Here is a 21,373-nt window from a genome sequence, read left to right as displayed (position 1 = left end):
ATTTCCCGCAACACATCCCTCACACCCCGCCCCCGCCACAGCCGCCCCCCTAGAGGATTCCCCTCGTTCTCACATACCACCCCAACAACCTCTGGATACAACGTATCATCCTCCGACACTTCCGCCATCTACATTCCGACCCCACCACCCAAGCTATTTTTCCATCCCCACCCTTGTCTGCCTTCCGGAGAAACCACTCTCTCCGCGACTCCCATGTCCGTTACACACTGCCCTCCAACCCCACCACACCCGGCACCTTCCCCTGCAACCACAGGAAGTGCTACACTTGCCCCCACAGCTCCTCCCTCACCGCCATCCCAGGCCCCAAGATGACCCTCCATATCAAGCAGATGTTCACCTGCACATCTGCCAATGTGGTATATTGTATCCATTGCACCTGGTGTGGCTTCCTCTACATTGTGGAAACAAAGCGGAGGCTTGGGGACCGCTTTGCAGAACACCTCCGATCCGTTCGCAACAAACAACTGCACCTCCCAGTCGCGAACCATTTCAACTCCCTCTCCCATTCCTCAGACAACATGTCGATCATGGGCCTCCTGCAGTGCCACAATGATGCCACCCGAAGGTTGCAGGAACAGCAACTCATATTCCACTTGGGAACCCTGCAGCCCAATGGTATCAATGTGGACTTCACAAGCTTCAAAATCTCCCCTTCCCCCACTGCATCCCAAAACCAGCCCAGCCTGTCTCTGCTTCCCTAACCTGTTCTTCCTCTCAAACATCCCTTCCTCCCACCTCAAGCCGTACCGCCATTTCCTACCTACCACCTCATCCTGCCTCCTTGACCTGTCCGTCTTCCCTGGACTGACCTATCCCCTCCCTACCTCCTCACCTATACTCTCCTCTCTACCTATCTTGTTTTCTCTCCATCGTCAGTGCGCCTCCCCCTCTCTACCTATTTATTCCAGTTCCCTCTCCCCATCCCCCTCTCTGATGAAGGGTCTAGGCCCGAAACATCAGCTTTTGTGCTCCTGAGATGCTGCTTGACCTGTGTTCATCCAGCTCCACACTTTGTTATTTAGCATGCTTGCTTTTGTTGATCAGTACTTCGACAATAGGAGTTTGGAAGTTATGTTGAGGTTGTACAGGACACTGGTGATGCTTCTTTGGAGTACTGTGTCTAGTTAAGTTTGCTCACTTATAGGGAGGATATTATTAAGATGGAGAGGATTCAGAAGAGTTTTACACAGGATGCTGGGAATGGATGGTTTGAGTTCTAAGGAGAGGATGAATCGGACGTTTTGTCACTGGAGCACAGTAGGTTGAGAGGTGGCCGGATAGAAATATGTAAAACATGAGCACTATAGATGGGGTTAATTGGAGGTGTCTTTTCCCTGGGATGTTTTTTTTCAGGACTAAGGAGCACATTTTTAAGGTGAGAGGACAGCGATTTGAAAAAGACAAAAGAGTATTTTTTTGGTTCCTGAGGAAGTGGGCCATGTGAGCACACTTAAAATGTTTAAAAGATATTTGGATAAATAAAAGAATAACAAGGGGTTGGAGGGATACAGGCGAGGAGCAGGCAGGCAGGACTAGTTTAGTTTGGGAATATTGTCAACATGGACTGATTGGACCAAACTGTCTGTTTCCATGCTGTATGAGTCTATGATAGAGGTCTGCGAAAGAATTCCCCACGAGTGTGGGTATGTCCAGGATGAAAGACACGCAAGTAACATGGCCCCTTTCAACACAAATATTTGTGATTCAACAGCATCCCATGTAACCCAAAAATTATGGAATTCCAGTGCCACTGGAATTGGGTAGCCACAGTGTGGGCCTTATCCCCACTCATCAAGCCTCCTTCAACAATATCTTTCAAAGTGACCAAAATCTATCAGGAATAACCACATATGGGAACAGCATTAACTATCAAGTCACAAACCATCCTGAGTTAGAAAACGTTGCTGTTCCATCGAGTCAAGAATTTTGATTATTCTTGCGCCACATTTCCATCCAAATGTCTTCACTGTATTGTGAGATCACACATATAACATCACTTCAGCAGTTCAAAACGGTGTCCAGTCAAGACTCATGCTTCATAACTCACCCATAGGAAGCACAGTAACATAATTCTTCAGCAACATTTTTCACCTTTCAATGTTCAATATCAATTTCCATAACTTTAGTGGATATTCATGAAAACTGCCATCACGTTGTGACAATACTTCGAACAGAAAGAAATGAAGCTGTTTAATATTCTTGAGCACAGTAGTGCTGAATCAAGTTGGTTGAATATATTGAACACGTGTGTGTGTGTATAAAGGCATAAGGGAATTCAACAAGTTGAGTTGTACAAGGTACAGGAGATTTTTTTGCCTTCTTTATTGCATGATAGGAATGACCGTACAAGGAATTCTCAATATATTTAAAATGGAACAACATGCACAGTAACCTCACAATATTTGCTAATTATCTCCAGAAAATGTCAACAATATGACTCACTGGATATTTCCATATTTTCATTAGCTCCTGTCTGAGTTTATTCTGAGCCAATGTATAAGTAAATATGTTGGTGCAGCAGCTCAAAAGCACAAACGTGTATCCAGTTTCCTGAAGGACATATACAAAGTAATTGGAATGTATATATGAAAAAATTCTTTCAAAGTTCTGTAATACATGTAATGGGTCATTAATGTTAACCATATTAGAAAATTTGCAGATATACTGAAGAGTGAAATTATGGACTTTCTTCTGTTCTCCACTTTAGGATCAGGATTATTTTCAGACCTGATGTTAACACAAAGTACCTTACAAGCTTTGCTCACCGTTAATATATATCTCACAGTGAGAGTATTAAGCACCAAGGCAACTATAAATGGCAGAAAAATGTTCATCACTGTGCCAAAATAATCAAATGAGTGCCATAACACTGACAAATAAAAGCTTGATCTTATCTGGCAATGCCAAGCCAAATTATTAATTATGTACTTCAGTTCACAAACAAAGTACCAGGGAATGTCCATGAAAATACTAAGGATAATCACCATCCCTACTAGCACAGATGCAGTTTTCTTTGTGCAATATTTAATCTTCAGATTCTGACAACAGAGTGCTATAAAACGATCAAAAGTAAATGCAGCAGTAAACCATACAGAGCAATTTTTGGTTATGTAAACAAGGACTTTGATACGGTGCCTCACGGGAGGCTGCTGAGCAAGTTGAGGGCCCATGGTGTTTGAGGTGAGCTACTGGCTTGGATTGAGGTTTGGCTGTCTGACAGAAGGCAGAGAGTTGGGATAAAAGGCTCTTTTTTTGGAATGGCAACCGGTGATTACTGGTGTCCCTCACGGTTCAGTGTTGGGGCTGCAGCTGTTCACCTTGCATATTAATGATCTGGATGAAGGGACTGGGGGCATTCTGGTGAAGTTTGCCGATGATATGAAGATAGGTGGACAGGCAGGTAGCACTGAGGAGGTGGGGAAGCTGCAGAAAGATTTAGACAGTTTAGGAGAGTGGTCCAGGAAATGGCTGATGAAATTCAATGTGAGTAAATGTGAGGTTTTGCACTTTGGAAAAAAAGAATACAGGCATGGACTATTTTCTAAGTGGTCAGAAAATTTGTAAAGCAGAAGTGCAAAAGAATCTGGGAGTCTTGGTCCAGGATACTCTAAAGGTTAACTTGCAGGTAGAGTCCGTGATTAAGAAAGCGAATGTAATGTTGTCGTTTATCTCAGGAGGGTTGGAATATAAAAGCAGCGATGAGCTTCTGAGGCTTTATAAAGCTCTAGTTAGGCCCCATTTAGAATACTGTGTCCAATTTTGGGCCCCACACCTCAGGAAAGACATACTAGCCCTGGAGCATGTCCAGCAGAGATTCACGTGGATGATCCCTGGAATGGTAGGTCTAACGTATGATGAAAGACTAAGGATCCTGTGATCGTACTCATTAGAGTTTAGAAGGTTGAGGGGAGATCTGATAGAAACTTACAAGAAAATGTATGGCTTAGAAGGGGTGGATGCTAGGAAGTTGTTTCCATTAGGCAGGGAGACTAGGACCCGTGGGCACAGCCTTAAAATTAGAGGGGGTAAATTTAAAACTGAAATGAGGGGACATTTCTTCAGCCAGAGAGTGGTGGGCTTGTGAAATTCATTGCCACAGAGTGCAGTGGAGGCCGGGACATTAGATGCCTTCAAGGCAGAGATTGACAAATTCTTGATCTCAGAAGGAATCAAAGTCTACAGGGAGCGTGCAGGGAAGTGGAGTTGAAATGCCCATCAGCCATGATTTAAATGGCGGAGTGGACTTGATGGGCCAAATGGCCTTACTTCCACTCCTGTGTGTTGTGGTCTTATGGACAGCTTTGATTTGACATACAGGAATCAGCAACAGATAATTTCTTGGAAAATAAATGCCAATGATGAGATTCAGTATATCACTGGTGGTGACAACTGATAGGTCTGCATCTGCCATAGCCATCAAGTAACAAGTAATACACTTCAAAAGACCACAATTTCTCTGTGCTACGATCTTAACTGCCACAATGTTAACTGTTGGAAAACTGTAAACAAATAAGACACTTGGTTGGTGAAATATCATGAGAAAATAATGATTGTTTTACATTTGATATTCATTCAGTTCAGTGCATTTTGTAACATTTTTCTTACAGAACCCTTAAGATTTCACTGCAAACAACTGGTAGGTTTTGTTTTTAAAAGCCTGTTTAATTTCCACATGTGGCACACACTGTTCCATGGCTCCAACCTTTTATTTATACTGATCTGTGTATCTATGGGCTACTTGCAGTTTGTGATGCATCTGGCACAGCTAAATTTAGAGACACCAAGAGAAACACTGAAGTCTTTGATTTTGTATTTACTGTGCTCTTAAATATTATCTAAGAACAGAGCATGTCCTGTGAAGGTACGATATTTCTCATCAATGGTTTCAACCTGCTGAGCTGTTTGTTTTCATTGTATGCATGCATTGCTCAGTCATCACTTCTTGTACAGTGCTTGGAGTCAATTGTAAACCAGGCATGACGAGAATGGCAGTTTCATTTGCAACACGGGCATTGTACAATCAACAAAAAAAGCTGTCTGTGGTTACAATGAGACAAATATTCCATAACAGTTTCTTTTTTATTGAGTTTAAAGTTCATCAACTGTCATGGAGAAGTTTGAACCTACATTCCCAAAACGCAAACTGGTATTTTACATTACTCATTTTATGTATATCACTGTCTGCCTGCCAACTTTGTGACAAAGAATGGGAGTCAGAGGACTGGGTAGTGCAGAAGTCAAACCCTGAAGTCAAAAGTTGAAAAGCATTGCTAATTAACTTGAAATACATCATTGAATTATATTTCGGCTATATTAATAAAATTATGAAAATCTCACGTTAAAAATATTGTGAACAATTAGTCAAGGCGGGCAGAACATATTAAGAATTTTGCACAGCAGAATACTTCTTCAACTGCAGTGGCAACAAATTGCAAGGATAAGGAACTCTTGCCTCAGAAACAAAGATGAAATAAAGAAACAGTTGCATTTGTCTGGATATTTTTAGCCATCATATTCAGATCTGTTATTGAGTAGATAATATATGAACCAGAAGCATTCTGGGTAGAGATAGGAAACACTGTCACTATGCAACATGTTATATTGCAATCCATTTTAACTATTTCACTTTATGAGTGCAGTAAATATCACTCTCTCCTTTCCAAGTTAGCAGACAAGAAGGGTCACTAACAATTAGATCCAGAAAACAAGCAAGACAAAGAACAAAAGCAAAATAGGGGGAGAAATGCAAATATTGCAGCTGTATTTGATCAAGGATTTTATGAAGTAAAATGAAAGACAAACACGATTGACAACATGAAGCTAATGTGCCAGTGTGCACAATTGTATGCTCGATACAATCTTATTTTGGATTATTGGAAATTTTGTTTTTACATTGAACAGAAGTAAAGGGTAAGGACGTAAATTAGGGCAGTAATGTAACTGGAAAGGCCATAATTGTTGAGTAGCATGGAGAGAGTATTCAGTGTGAAATATTCCTCGCCTCCCTACAGTTGGCACTGAACACAAATCTACACCTTAAAATTTTAAAGCAAGGAACACCAATATTCAAATCTTCCATTAAATGCTATTTAGCTGAATAATTACTTCTTTGTAATCGAAATTCATTTTATGGAGGACAGTTGAAAAATAAAAGCATTCAAGGTAATTGACTGAAGTAGAAAATAACAGCATTTCAATAATATAAAACAAAATAAATAACAAATTATACTTGTTTCGCAATTGAGTAGCTGCCTGCCCAGATTGTGTGATGATTGTGTAAGCATGTTACCTCTGCTGATTTAAAGAACAAACATGCAGTAAGCACAATGAGATAATGCTACATAAACCAATCTCAAGATTACAAATTACGTGGAATACCCACAGAAGCAAGAATTGGATAGTAAATTGCAAACACCAGACTAAATGGTGGTTCATGCATGTTTGGACAGAAGTGATAATCTCTCAGCCAGTATAAAATAAAAGCTTGGTATATCCTTTATACACAATAGAAGACCCCTCCAGGGACCCCATTATACAAGGTATTTCCTGAAGTCATTGCCATTCATTATAAATAATTATTCAGCAACTTGCTTTCATCCCTTTCCTGCATCTGAGCTGACTCACTGCCATCAAGAAAGGAAAGAGAAACTTAAACACAAATTACCTCATTGGTAATGATACAATTTAATAAATTCACATCATACAGTAGATAACGTTGAGGTTAGCAAAACAAGCAATTTTAAATGAAGAAGTGCCTCTTCTCTTTTATAGTAGTTGGACAACTTGGACTCTTGTAAAGGATGACCCAGATGGTGCTTTTGTTTCAGGACTGACACCAACAGTATTCCTGCAGAAGCGGGATTGAGTGAAAAATGCTGGTGTATCTGTACCTGAATGCTATGCACCAAGCTCTATTGGCAAATTGAGTGCAAACAGTTTAGGGCGAAAGGGTTATAAACCCTCAATGATCATTATTTGTCTTCACACACAAATGACAATTTAAAAAAGTGAATTATGCGGGGCTGGTTTCCTTTACAAAAGATAGAACAGAACATAAAGTTGTCAGGGAAGGTACAAGATAAAGTGGGTTAGAAAATTTCACATGGATCCTTACACCAGGGTTGTGTGGTTAGTTTAAAGGAAAAATATTGAGCAGAACACAGCAAAGAGCCAGTAGGGAGAAGTGAAAACTTTGGATGTTGCAGCTGCAGACACAAACGGACAGGGAAAGGAGGGATACGAACGGAGGAATATGACAGTTGTACAAAACTAGAGAACTTGGTTTAATATGAGAGGGAAAAGATTTAAAAGGACCTCAGATCAACTTTTTTCACACAGAGGGTAGTGCCTATGTGGAATGAGCTGCCAGAGGTAGTGATAGAGGCGGGTGCAATCACAACTATTAAAAGATATGTCAGCAGATATATGAATATGAAAGGTTAAGAGGGATACAAGCTAAACACAGACAAAAGGGGCTAATTAAATTTTAGATACCTGTCCATCATTGAAAATTTGGGCCAAAGGTTCTGTTTCCATACTGTAGACTTCTGGTTGAGATTTGTTTAGAATGTTATCATGGTCAACAAGGACATGGTCAGCTGAAAAGCCTGTTTTTTTTGTGCTGTACTAACCCATGTTCCATGAGAATATGCCAAGAGAAGATGCATCTTACTGAGCTGAATATTTATTAGAAAAACTGAAGTAAGTGGGCAGATTGGAATTAATAATTATACCACAGAATTATCATTTATAAATATAACCTTGTGCCATATTGCTATTAGAAACAAATGTTACGATATCAGTGCGTAGGAAAGAAACTATTTAGTGTGTCATCTCACATATTTGAAATGTTTTCTGTTGGCTTGTAAAATATTAACATCTACTGAATTGAAAATGTCCAATCCCATCACTATTTTAATACACAATGGCAATGATTCAGGGAAACAAAATATTACTAATATATTACAAAACATTGGTACTTGGCAATGAACTGGGCCAAGTGTTAGATCTGTTGGTAGGAGAGCATTTGGCGGTATGATCATAACTCTGTTACTTTCACAATAATCATGGAAAAGGACAGGTACATACAGCAGGGTGAGGTTTATAATTGGAGGAAGGATAATTAAAATTCTGTTGGGTAAGAACTGGGTAACATAAAATGGGAACTGATGCTGTTAGGGGAGAACACTATAGGATGTGGAGATTATTTAGGGAATGCATACTGTGTGTGCTCGATATATTTGTCCCGAGCAGGTAGGGAAGATGTGGTCGAGTGAGGGAGCCCTGGTTCTCAAGCAAGGTCGAGCTACTAGTTACGACGAATAAGGATGGTAATATAAGGTTCAGGAAACAAGGATCGGAAAAGGCTTTAGAGGGATATAAGTTAGCCAGGAAGAAGCTGAAGAAAGGGCTTAGGAGAGCTATAAGGGAGCATGAGAAAACCCTGGCAAATAGGTTCGAGGATAACCCAAGGCTTTTTACACATACATGGGGAATAAGAGAATGACCAGAGAAAGGGTAGGGCCGATCAAGGATCATAAACGACATTTGTACATGGAGCCTAAAGAGATAGCAGAGGTTCTTAATGATTACATTTCTTTGGTATTCACAACTGAGAGTGACCTAGTTGTAGGGGAGGACATGTGAAACAGGCTCGTAGTCTAGAGGAAGTGGATTTTAGAAAAGAAGACGTACTAGGAATTTTTAAGAAGTGAAGATAAATAAGTCCCCTGGGTCTGATGGCATTTATCCAAGGATTATATGGGAAATGAGGGAAAAGATCGCATGTTCTTTGGACATGATGTTTTCATCCTCATTGTCCACGGGTGTAGTGCGAAAGGTTGGAGAGTGGCAAACGTCATTCCCTTGCTCAAAAAAGGGAATAGGGATAACCCCAGAAATTACACGCCAGTTAGTCATTTGTCAGTGGTTGGCAAATTATTGGAAAGGGCTCTGAGACATAGGGTATATGATCACTTGGATTGGCACAGTTTGATTTGTGATAGTCAGCATGGATTTGCGAGGGGTAGATCATGCTTCACAAACCATACTAAATTCCTTGAAAGGGTGACCAAACATGTGGATGAAGGTAGAGCGGTAGATATGGGAGACATGGATTTAAGTAAAGCATTTGATAAGGTTCCCCACAGTATGCTCATTCAGAAAATGAGGCAGCAAGAGATGGGAGAAATGTGGCAGATTGGATGCAGAATTGGCTGACACTTAGAAGGCAAAGGGCGGTAGTGGAGGAAAATTTTCAACATGGTGCTCAGTTATGAATGTTTTATCACAAAAATCTGTTTTGGGTCATCTTCCATTTGTGATATTCGTAAATGGTTTGGATGAAGGAGTCGAAGGGTGGATTAGTAAGTTTGCAGATGATACAAAGGTGAGTTGAGTTCTGGATACTGCAGAGGGCCAGTCTGGGTTAAAAAAAGGGGCATTGAGAAGAAGCAAAGCTGGGCTGAGAAGTGCAGATGGAGTTTAACCCTGAGAAGTGTGAGATGATTCATTTTGGAAATACACATTTGAAAACAGAATACAGGGTTAACAGAAAGATTCTGTGTGGTGGAGCTGAGGGATCTTGGGGTTCATGTCCATTGCTGCATGAATGCTGCCATCCAGGTGGATAGTTATTTAGAAGGCATAGGGTGTGTCAACTTCCATTAATAGAGGAACAATTCCTCTATTGTTGTGTTCCAGATACACAAAACCCTGGTTTGGCCACATCTGCAGCATTGTGTCCCATTCTGGTCACCTCACTACAGGAAAGATGTGGAATTGTTGGAAAAAATGCAGAGGAAATTTACCAGGATGTGATCTGGAATGGACAGAAGGTCTTACGTGGAAAGTTTGAGAGCGCTCGTGCTTTTCTCTTTAGAATGACGAAGGATGAGAGGCAACTTGACAGAGGTGTACAAAAATGATCAGAGGTATAGATAGAGTGGACAGCCGGCGAATTTTAACTGGGGTGGGGGTAACTATTATAAGGGGGAATAGTTTTAAAGTGAATGGAGGTAGATATAGGGGAGACGTCAGAGGTAGGTTCTTTACTCAGAGAGTGGGAGGAGTGTCGAATGCATTGCTGGAAAGGGTAGTAGTGTCGGCCTCAATGATGGCATTTAAGATATTAGATAACTATGTCAATGATAGTATAAGGTAGGGTGGAGGCTAGATAGACCTTAGGTTCAGGATAAAAGTGCAGCACAATATCGTGGGCTGTAGGACCTGTACTGTGCTATACTGTTCTATGTTATATGTTCTACTGCACACAGTTTTACATGACAAATTTCATCTTCAGTGTACATAGAACATAGAACATAGAACAGTACAGCACAGAACAGGCCCTTCAGCCCACAATGTTGTGCCGACCATTGATCCTCATGGATGCACCCTCAAATTTCTGTGACCATATGCATGTCCAGCAGTCTCTTAAATGACCCCAATGACCTTGCTTCCACAACTGCTGCTGGCAACGCATTCCATGCTCTCACAACTCTCTGCGTAAAGAACCTGCCTCTGACATCCCCTCTATACTTTCCACCAACCAGCTTAAAACTATGACCCCTCGTGCTAGCCATTTCTGCCCTGGGAAATAGTCTCTGGCTATCGACTCTATCTATGCCTCTCATTATCTTGTATACCTCAATTAGGTCCCCTCTCCTCCTCCTTTTCTCCAATGAAAAGAGACCGAGCTCAGTCAACCTCTCTTCATAAGATAAGCCCTCCAGTCCAGGCAGCATCCTGGTAAACCTCCTCTGAACCCTCTCCAAAGCATCCACATCTTTCCTATAATAGGGCGCCCAGAACTGGACGCAGTATTCCAAGTGCGGTCTAACCAAAGTTTTATAGAGCTGCAACAAGATCTCACGACTCTTAAACTCAATCCCCCTGTTAATGAAAGCCAAAACACCATATGCTTTCTTAACAACCCTGTCCACTTGGGTGGCCATTTTAAGGGATCTATGTATCTGCACACCAAGATCCCTCTGTTCCTCCACGCTGCCAAGAATCCTATCCTTAATCCTGTACTCAGCTTTCAAATTCGACCTTCCAAAATGCATCACCTCGCATTTATCCAGGTTGAACTCCATCTGCCACCTCTCAGCCCATCTCTGCATCCTGTCAATGTCCCGCTGCAGCCTACAACAGCCCTCTACACTGTCAACGACACCTCCGACCTTTGTGTCGTCTGCAAACTTGCTGACCCATCCTTCAATTCCCTCGTCCAAGTCATTAATAAAAATTACAAACAGTAGAGGCCCAAGGACAGAGCCCTGTGGAACCCCACTCACCACTGACTTCCAGGCAGAATATTTTCCTTCTACTACCACTCGCTGTCTTCTGTTGGCCAGCCAATTCTGTATCCAAGCAGCTAAGTTCCCCTGTATCCCATTCCTCCTGACCTTCTGAATGAGCCTTCCATGGGGAACCTTATCAAATGCCTTACTGAAGTCCATATACACCACATCCACAGCTTGACCCTCATCAACCTTACTAGTCACATCCTCAAAAAACTCGATAAGGTTTGTAAGGCATGACCTACCCCTCACAAAGCCGTGTTGACTGTATTTGATCAAGCCATGCTCTTCCAGATGGTCATAAATCTTATCCCTCAGAATCCTTTCTAACACCTTGCAGACGACAGACGTGAGACTTACCGGTCTATAATTGCCGGGGATTTCCCTATTTCCTTTCTTGAAGAGAGGAATTACATTTGCCTCTCTCCAGTCCTCAGGTACGACTCCAGTGGAGAGCGAGGATGCAAAGATCTTCGCAAGTGGCGAAGCAATTGCATTTCTCGCTTCCCAAAGCAGCCGAGGACAAATCTGATCCGGGCCTGGCGACTTGTCAATCTTAATGTTTGACAAAATTTTCAGTACATCAGCTTCCTCTATCTCTATCCATTCCAGCATGCACACCTGCTCTTCAAAGGTTTCATTCACTACACAGGTCGTTTCTTTCGTAAAGACAGAAGCAAAAAACTCATTTAGGGCTTCCCCTACCTCCTCAGGCTCCACACACAAGTTCCCTATGCTATCCCTGATCGGCCCTACTCTTTCTTTGACCATTCTCTTATTCCTCACGTAAGTGTAAAATGCCTTTGTGTTTTCCCGGATTCCTTCTGCCAAGCCTTTCTCGTGCCCCCTCCTGGCTCTCCTCAGACCATTTTTGAGCTCCTTCCTTGCCTGCATGTAATCCTCTCTAGCTGAACTTGACCCTAGCTTCCTCCACCTTATGTAAGCTACCTTCTTCCTTTTCACTAGAAGCTCCACCGCTCTCGTCATCCAAGGTTCCTTTATCTTACCCCGTCTTGCCTGTCTCAGAGGGACATATTTACTCATCACTCCCAACAACTGTTCCTTAAACCATCTCCACATGTCTATAGTTCCCTTACCATGGAACAACTGCTCCCAGTCCATGCTTCCTAACTCGTGTCTAATCGCATCATAGTTTCCTCTTCCCCAATTAAATATCCTCCCATTCTGCCTAATCCTCTCCTTCTCCATAGCTATGTAGAATGAGAGAGTGTTATGGTCACTATCACCAAAATGCTCTCCCACCACAAGATCTGATACCTGCCCCGGCTCGTTTCCGAGCACCAAGTCTAGAATGGCCTCTCCCCTCGTCGGCCTGTCAACGTACTGCGTTAGGAAACCCTCCTGAACACACCTTACAAAAACAGCTCCATTCAAATCTTCTGCTCGAAGGAGGTTCCAATCAATATTAGGAAAGTTAAAGTCACCCATTACAACAACCCTACTGCGTCCACACTTTTCCAAAATCTGTCGACCTATGCTTTCTACAATCTCCCTGCTGCTATTGGGGGGCCTGTAGTAAACCCCTAACGAGGTGACTACTCCCTTGCTGTTCCTAATTTCCACCCATACTGACTCAGTAGGCAGATCTTCCTCGACAATGGAAGCTTCTGTAGCTGTGATACCCTCTCTGATTAGTAGTGCTACACCCCCTCCTCTTTTTCCCCCCTCCCTATTCTTTTTAAATGTTCTAAACCCTGGAATATCCAGCAACCATTCCAGCCCATGAGAAACCCATGTCTCTGTTATGGCCACAACATCATAGCACCAGGTACTGATCCATGCTCTAAGTTCATCACTTTTATTCCTGATACTCCTTGCATTAAAGCAAACACACTTTAACCGATCCCTTGGTTCCTTCCCAGGAAAATCCTTCCCACTAGCTGGTCTACCTCTTGCTACTGCCTCACCTGCATCAACGCTCACCTCTGGTATACAGCTCAGGTTCCCACCCCCCTGCCATTTTTGAATCGTTGAATCATTTGATCCAGTCTGACACTTAGGTTTAACTGGATTTCCCTAAGTTCTATTTAAGTTTCTTCATTGAACTTCAATAACATTGACAGAAGTTTGTGATCAGGAATTTGGACTTTTCAAGGCATTAATTTCTCTCTGCATTTTTCTTGTTTTACAATTGATGGCAGGAATATCATTATATTCAAAGAAATAAACCTGCCTATTTCATAACTTTCCCAAAATAACCAATGTTTTTTGAGGGACCTTTGTAAATATTGATATGATAACAGGCCATAACATGAAACAACATCTTCATGAATTCTAACACCTCACTGAAGCATATTATAAGACCGAATGACCATTAGACATAGGAGTTGATGTTTGGCCATTCAGTCTATTGAGTTTGCTACGCCATTCAATCATGGTTGATAAGCTGCTCAGCCCCATTCTCCCACTACCTCCCCGTAACCCTTGATCCCCTTGATAATCAAGAACCGATCTATCTCCATCTTAAATATACTCAATGACCTGGCCTCCACACCTTCTGTGGCAGTGAATTTCATATATTCAACACTCTCTGGCTGAAGAGGTTTCTCCTTATCTCTGTTCTAAAAGGTCTTCACTTTTCTCAAAGGCTTTGCCCTTGAGACCTTGGCTCTCATCCAATGGAAGCATCTTCCCAACATCCACTCTGTCCACACCATTCAAATTTCTGTACATGTCAATTAGATCCTCCCTAATCCTTCAAATCTCCATGTAGTATTGACTCAAAGCCCTTAACCGTTCCTCATATAATAAATGTTTTGCTCCCAGTACAATTTTCATGAACCTGCTTCAGGACCGGTACACCTTTCCTGAGAAATGGGGCTAAAACCTGCATGGAATACTCCAAATGTGGCCTGACCTGAGCATTGTAGAGCCTCAGAAGCATATCCCTGCATTAATATTCAACTCCTCACAAAATAAACATTGAAGTTTATTTAAATTGAGGGGTGAAAGATATAGGACAGATGTCAGAGGTAGTTTCTTTACTCAGAGAGTAGTAAGGGAATATTCAACTCCTCACAAAATAAACGTCGAAGTTGCATTTGCCTTCCTCACCATAGACTCAACCTGCAAGTTTACCTTCAGAGAATCCTGTACCAAACTCTCAAGTCTCTTTGCATGTCAGACTTTTAAATTTTCTCCCCATTTAGAAAACAGTCCATACATCTATTCTTCTCACCAAAGTTCATGACTTCACACTTTCCACGTTGTACTCCATCTGCCACTTACTTGCCCATTCTCCCAACCTGTCCAAATCCTTCTGCAGCCTCCCCACATCCTCAAAACTACCTGCCTCTCTACTTACCATTGCATCATCAGCGATCTTAGCCAGACTGCCCTCAGTTCCTTCATCGAGATCATTAATGACAAAGTTAAAGATTGTGCACCCAACACTGACCCTTGTTGAAAACCACTTGTCACCGGTTGCTATCCTAAGAAAGGCCCTTTGAACCTCACTCCCTGCTTTCTGCCAGGCAGCCAATCTGCTATGCATGCTAGGACCACACCCCTATCTTACTTAGCAGCCTCCTGTGTGGCAACTTGTCAAAGGCCTTCTTGAAGTCCAGGTAGATAACATCTATAGTCTGTCCTTGATCTGTCTTGCTTGTTATTTAGAACATAGAACATTACATTACAGCACAGTACAGGCCCTTAGGCCCTCGATGTTTTGCCGACTTGTCATACCGATCTCAAGCCCATCTAACCTACACTATTCCATGTACGTCCATATGCTTGTCCAATGACGGCTTAAACGTACCTAAAGTTGGCGAATCTACTACCGCTGCAGGCAAAGCGTTCCATTCCCTTACTACTCTGAGTAAAGAAACTACCTCTGACATCTGTCCTATATCTTTCACCCCTCAATTTAAGCTATTCCCCCTTGTGCTCGCCGTCACCATCCTCGGAAAAAGGTTCTCCCTATCCACCCTATCTAACCCTTTGATTATTTTATATGTTTCAATTAAGTCACCTCTCAACCTTCTTCTCTCTAATGAAAACAGCCTCAAGTCCCTCAGCCTTTCCTCGTAAGACCTTCCCTCCATACCAGGCAACATCTAGTAAATCTCCTCTGCACCCTTTCCAAAGCTTCCACATCCTTCTTATAATGTGGTGACCAGAACTGTACACGATAATCCAAGTGCGGCCGCACCAGAGTTTTGTACAGCTTCACCATAACCTCTTGGTTCCGGAACTCAATCCTTCTATTAATAAAAGCCAAAACACTGTATGCCTTCTTAACAGCCCTGTCAACCTGGGTGGCAACTTTCAAGGATCTGTGCACATGGACACAGAGATCTCTCTGCTCATCTACACTGCTAAGAATCTTACCATTAGCCCTGTACTTTGCCTTCCGGTTACTCCTACCAAAGTGCATCACCTCACACTTGTCTGCATTAAACTCCATTTGCCACCTCTCAGCCCAGCTCTGCAACTTATCTATGTCTCTCTGCAACCTACAGCATCCTTCGTCACTATCCACAACTCCACCGACCTTAGTGTCACCTGCAAATTTACTAACCCATCCTTCTACGCCCTCATCCAGGTCATTTATAAAAATGACAAACAGCAGTGGACCCAACACCGACCCTAACGGTACACCACTAGTAACTGGTCTCCAGGATGAACATTTCCCATCAACTACCACCCTCTGTCTTCTTTCAGCAAGCCAATTTCCGATCCAAACTGCTATATCTCCCACAAAGGCTATCTTCCTCAAAGAATTCAAACAGTTTTGTCATGGATGACCTCCCTTAATGAATTCGTGATGACTTTGCCCTATTTTACCACACGCTTCCAAGTATTCAGAAGTATCATCCTTCACAATGGACAATAAAACCTTCATCATGACTGAGGCTAGACTAAACCACCTGTAATTTTCACTCTTTTGCCTTATTCCTTTTTTAAACAGGAGTGACGCATTTGTAATTTTCCAGTCCTCTGGGATACTCCCTGACTCTAGTGATTCCTATAATATCACCAACACCTCCACTAACTCACCAGCTATCTCCTTAAGAACTCTGGGGTGTAGTCCATCTGGTCCTGGTGGCTTATCCACCAGAAGGGCATTCAGTCTTTCTAACATCTTCTCCTTGGTGATGACCAACATACTCATCTCTAACCCTTGATTCTCTTAAATTTTTGGGATATTGATCGTGTCTTCCATTGTGAAGAATAACGCAAAGTGAGTACTCTGTTACTCAGCCATTTCCTTGTTCCACACTGCTATCTCTCCAGTCATTTTCCAGCAACCCAATGTCCACTTCCGCCTCTCTTTTTGCCCTTTAGGTAGAAAGAACCTCTTACAGTCCTCCTTTATATTACCGGTTAGTTTACACGCATTGTTAATCTTCTCCCTCATTTCTTTTTTGTTTCCCTCTGTTGCCTTTTTAAGATTCCCAATATGTTGATTTCCCACTGCCTTTCACACATTATATGCCTTCTCTTTTGCTTTTGAGTAATCCCTGTCTTCCTTCCTCAGCCATGGTTACCTCATAGTCCCTGTACTATGTTTCTTTTTCCTTGTGATGATTTTTTGCTGTGTCTTCTGAATTTCTCCTAGAAACCCATAAGACCATACACACAGGAGTGGAAGTAAGGCCATTTGGCCCATCAAGTCCACTCCGCCATTTAAATCATGGCTGATGGGCATTTCAACTCCACTTCCCTGCACGCTCCCTGTAGACTTTGATTCCTTCTGAGATCAAGAATTTATCAATCTCTGCCTTGAAGGCATCTAATGTCCCGGCCTCCACTGCACTCTGTGGCAATGAATTTCACAAGCCCACCACTCTCTGGCTGAAGAAATGTCCCCTCATTTCAAGTTTTAAATTTACCCCCTCTAATTTTAAGGCTGTGCCCACGGGTCCTAGTCTCCCTACCTAATGGAAACAACTTCCTAGCATCCACCCCTTCTAAGCCATACATTTTCTTGTAAGTTTCTATCAGATCTCCCCTCAACCTTCTAAACTCTAATGAGTACGATCACAGGATCCTTAGTCTTTCATCATACGTTAGACCTACCATTCCAGGGATCATCCACGTGAATCTCCGCTGGACATGCTCCAGGGCTAGTATGTCTTTCCTGAGGTGTGGGGCCCAAAATTGGACACATTATTCTAAATGGGGCCTAACTAGAGCTTTATAAAGCCTCAGAAGCTCATCGCTGCTTTTATATTCCAACCCTCCTGAGATAAACGACAACATTACATTCGCTTTCTTAATCACGGACTCTACCTGCAAGTTAACCTTTAGAGTATCCTGGACCAAGACTCCCAGATTCTTTTGCACTTCTGCTTTACAAATTTTCTGACCAGTTAGAAAATAGTCCATGCCTGTATTCTTTTTTTCCAAAGTGCAAAACCTCACATTTACTCACATTGAATTTCATCAGCCATTTCCTGGACCACTCTCCTAAACTGTCTAAATCTTTCTGCAGCTTCCCCACCTCCTAGTGCTACCTGCCTGTCCACCTATCTTCATATCATCGGCAAACTTCACCAGAATGCCCCCAGTCCCTTCATCCAGATCATTAATATGCAAGGTGAACAGCTGCAGCCCCAACACTGAACCATGAGGGACACCAGTAATCACCGGTTGCCATTCCAAAAAAAGAGCCTTTTATCCTAACTCTCTGCCTTCTGTCAGACAGCCAAACCTCAATCCAAGCCAGTAGCTCACCTCAAACACCATGGGCCCTCCTCTTGCTCAGCAAGGGGCACCGTATCAAAGGCCTTTTGGAAGTCTAGACAGGTAACATCTACTGGGTTTCCTGGTCTAACATACTTGTTACATCTTCAAAGAATTCCAACAGGTTTATCAGGCACGGCCTCCCCTTACTAAATCCATATTGTGATTGCTGCCTCCTAAGGGTTCCCTTACTTTAAGGACTTTTGTAAAGCCTGGCTCATTACGTAGCACTAAGTCCAGAATAGCCTGCTCCCTTGTGGGCTCCATCACAAGCTGTTCCAAAAAGCCATCCTGCAAACATTCCATGAATTCCCTTTCTTTGGATTCACCGGCAACATTATTCACCCAGTTCACCTACATATTGAAGTCCCCCATGATCAACATGATGCCTTTCTGACATACCGTATTTATTTCTCGGTGCATCTTGCACCCCTGGTCCTGATCACTGTTAGGAGGCCTGTACATAACTCCCATTATTGTTTATTTTGCCTTTGTGGTTCCTCAACTCCAACCCCTGCCATTGCTGTTCCACTGCCTTTCCTGCTTGGCTCCTCTCCCAGTCAATTCTGCCCAGCTCATCCCTCATGCCTCTGTCGTTGCCTTTGTTCAGCTGTAATACCACTACCCCTGATTCTATCTTCTCCCTCTCAAATTGCAGAGTAAATTCAATCATATTATGATCACTGTCTCCTGCAGGTTCATTCAGCTCAAGTTCCCTTATCAAGTCAGCCTCATTGCACAACACTACATCCAGTATTGCCTGTTCCCCAATGGGCTCCACCATAACCTGTTCCAAAAAGTCATCTCGTAGACATTTAATAAATTATTTTTCTTGCAATCCACTACCAGCGCAAATTTCCCAGTCCAACTACATATTGAAATCGCCTATGATCACTGTAACTTTGCCTTTCTTAGACACAATTTTAGACACGAGAAGATTAAACAATTCTGGTTATATGTTACTGGTTGCAATATTGCAAGCTGAGTATCATTTTCTGAATTCAATTATTACATCGACAGATTAACATTGGACTCCGTTATTAGACACAGATTTTATGCACTGATTTTAACCTGAGAATCTCCAGGATCTAGGCAATAGGTGTGCCTGGTAGGAGAGGGCTTTCATCATGATCTTTTGGGGGTATTGTGCGCGTGCTATGAGTTTTCACTTGAGATTGCTTCCAGATGTCCAGGCTAACATATGTGCTAACCACTCAGACCATTGCATTACTTCAAGCAGAATACAGTTCAACCCCTAAATGTCCTTGATTATGAGCAGAGGCTACTCACTACATTGGCCAAAACCTTTGAAAGTTATGGGGTATACCCGGATAAAATTTACACAGGATAGAATTTATTATTTTTTAAATGCTGTTTGATTTGTTACATGCAATATAATTTCCTTTACCATACAATTTTTTTGATTTTAGTTATTACTAGTGAGGGGTTTGCTCACCTCGTCTTTTTGTGTAGGATAACAAAGTGTGGAGCTGGATGAACACAGCAGGCCAAGCAGCATCTCAGGAGCACAAAAGCTGATGTTTCAGGCCTAGACCCTTCATCAGAGATCCTCTTTTTGTGTGTTTGCCAGCAGTGAGACAATTGAAAGAATGCAATGAAAACAATTGCCTGAGCAATTGTTAAAAATGAGAGGAACTCATATCGTGATCTGTATTACTGAATGGTTTCCTTGAGTGTTTTCAAACTCTGCATATAGACTCCAGCATTTAATAACCTTGTTGTTGCTGAGAAATTATCACTGGCTGAACAAACAACACATCACTTGATCTGATGCTTGCTACATAATCCTATCTGCTGCGGGTATATTTAGTAGTTTCTAATCATAGGAGTTGTGTAAAGCAACATGTTATTTGCATGTCTGCTGTTTAATGCACCACATCTTCACAAAATCTGCAATAACTGCACATTGACTAATGAAGCATGATTTATGTTATATATTTAATATGTTTTATTAAGATTTTTTTCCCTGCTTCAGTGAAAAAACATTTTTTTTCAACTGACTTCAGATAATTCTTATTTCAGTCACAAATAAATAATGGCTCCAGTGACAATGTTTCATTTTACATTTGAGTAATAATAAGTCTTTGTTTAAACTTTCAAAGGCTGCAGACAGTGGTCCACTTTCTAATATGGGGAACTGAGGAACATCGTATTCTAAACATTCTCTCCATGTTACTTAGCAATGGTGGTCTATCCAAGTGCATCATTGCCCCATTTTCCATACCAGTACTTCAATAAAACAGAATCTCTTGTATCTGCTGAGTCAGCGCTAATCCCCCAGCAAATATCATGTGAAACCTCAGAGGAAGAAACACGGCGTGAAACAATTCACATGCTCGTGCCTATTTCTGGACAGTGAATAATGGCCTGCTTTAGGACTCCCTGAAACTGACTAACTAAAATGGAACAGAGTTATCATTCATCTAATCGTAAGAATTGAGAGGCACCGTACCTCATTGAGCCCTTCAATTTGTCCCTACTATTTAATTATGCCATGGATTTAATCTCATGCTAGACTCAATCCATGTAGTTATCTGTCTCTCCTTAAGTACTATGGCAATTAAAAAAAACTGACAAACGTTGGAATTGATTCAACAACAAAACTACCACTTTGGTATGGGTCTGGAGTCACATGTAGGCCAAACTAGTTAAGTATAGCAGTTTCCTTCGCTCAAGGTCATTCATGAAATAGATGAGTTTTCTTTTTGTTTTCCTGTCAGTCAACAATGGATTTATAGTCATCAATAGATTCTTAAGTCTGGATTTCTTTATTGTATTCAAATTCCATCATCTGCCAGGACAGAATTTGAACCCAGGTCCCCAGGAAGTTATTTCAGAGATAGCAGGAACTGCAGATGCTGAAAAATCTGAGATAACAAGGTGTAGAGCTGGATGAGCACAGCAGGCCAACCAGCATCAGAGGAGCAGGAAGGCTGACGTTTCGGGGTATAGGTAAGCTCTACATTTTGTTTCCCCAGAAAGTTAGTTTGGTCTCTAGATTAACAGTCCAATGATAATACCACTCGGCCATTGCCTCAGATTGTTACATTCTGTTACAGCAGTAAAAATCCAAAACCTCTTTTGTGCCATTTCAGACGAGCGGACATTGTCTTTCCTGGCAATATTCATAAAATATTAATCTGATGGAAGAGAATGCCATTCGCCCCATCCACCTTTCTCTGCCATTTATTGTCATGGTCATTCTTTGACCTATAATTCCATAGATTGCACTGTTTCTTCATGTTCCTGAATACCTCTTCAGTCCATGAATCTCTCCTCACCTCAAAGCTGAACGCATTCAAAGAAAGACCATTCACAGATCA

The sequence above is a fragment of the Stegostoma tigrinum genome, chromosome 41, assembly GCF_030684315.1.
Source record: "Stegostoma tigrinum isolate sSteTig4 chromosome 41, sSteTig4.hap1, whole genome shotgun sequence".
Classification (NCBI taxonomy): domain Eukaryota; kingdom Metazoa; phylum Chordata; class Chondrichthyes; order Orectolobiformes; family Stegostomatidae; genus Stegostoma; species Stegostoma tigrinum.
The sequence above is the reverse complement of the archived record's forward strand: the minus strand, read 5'-3'. Positions refer to the sequence as shown.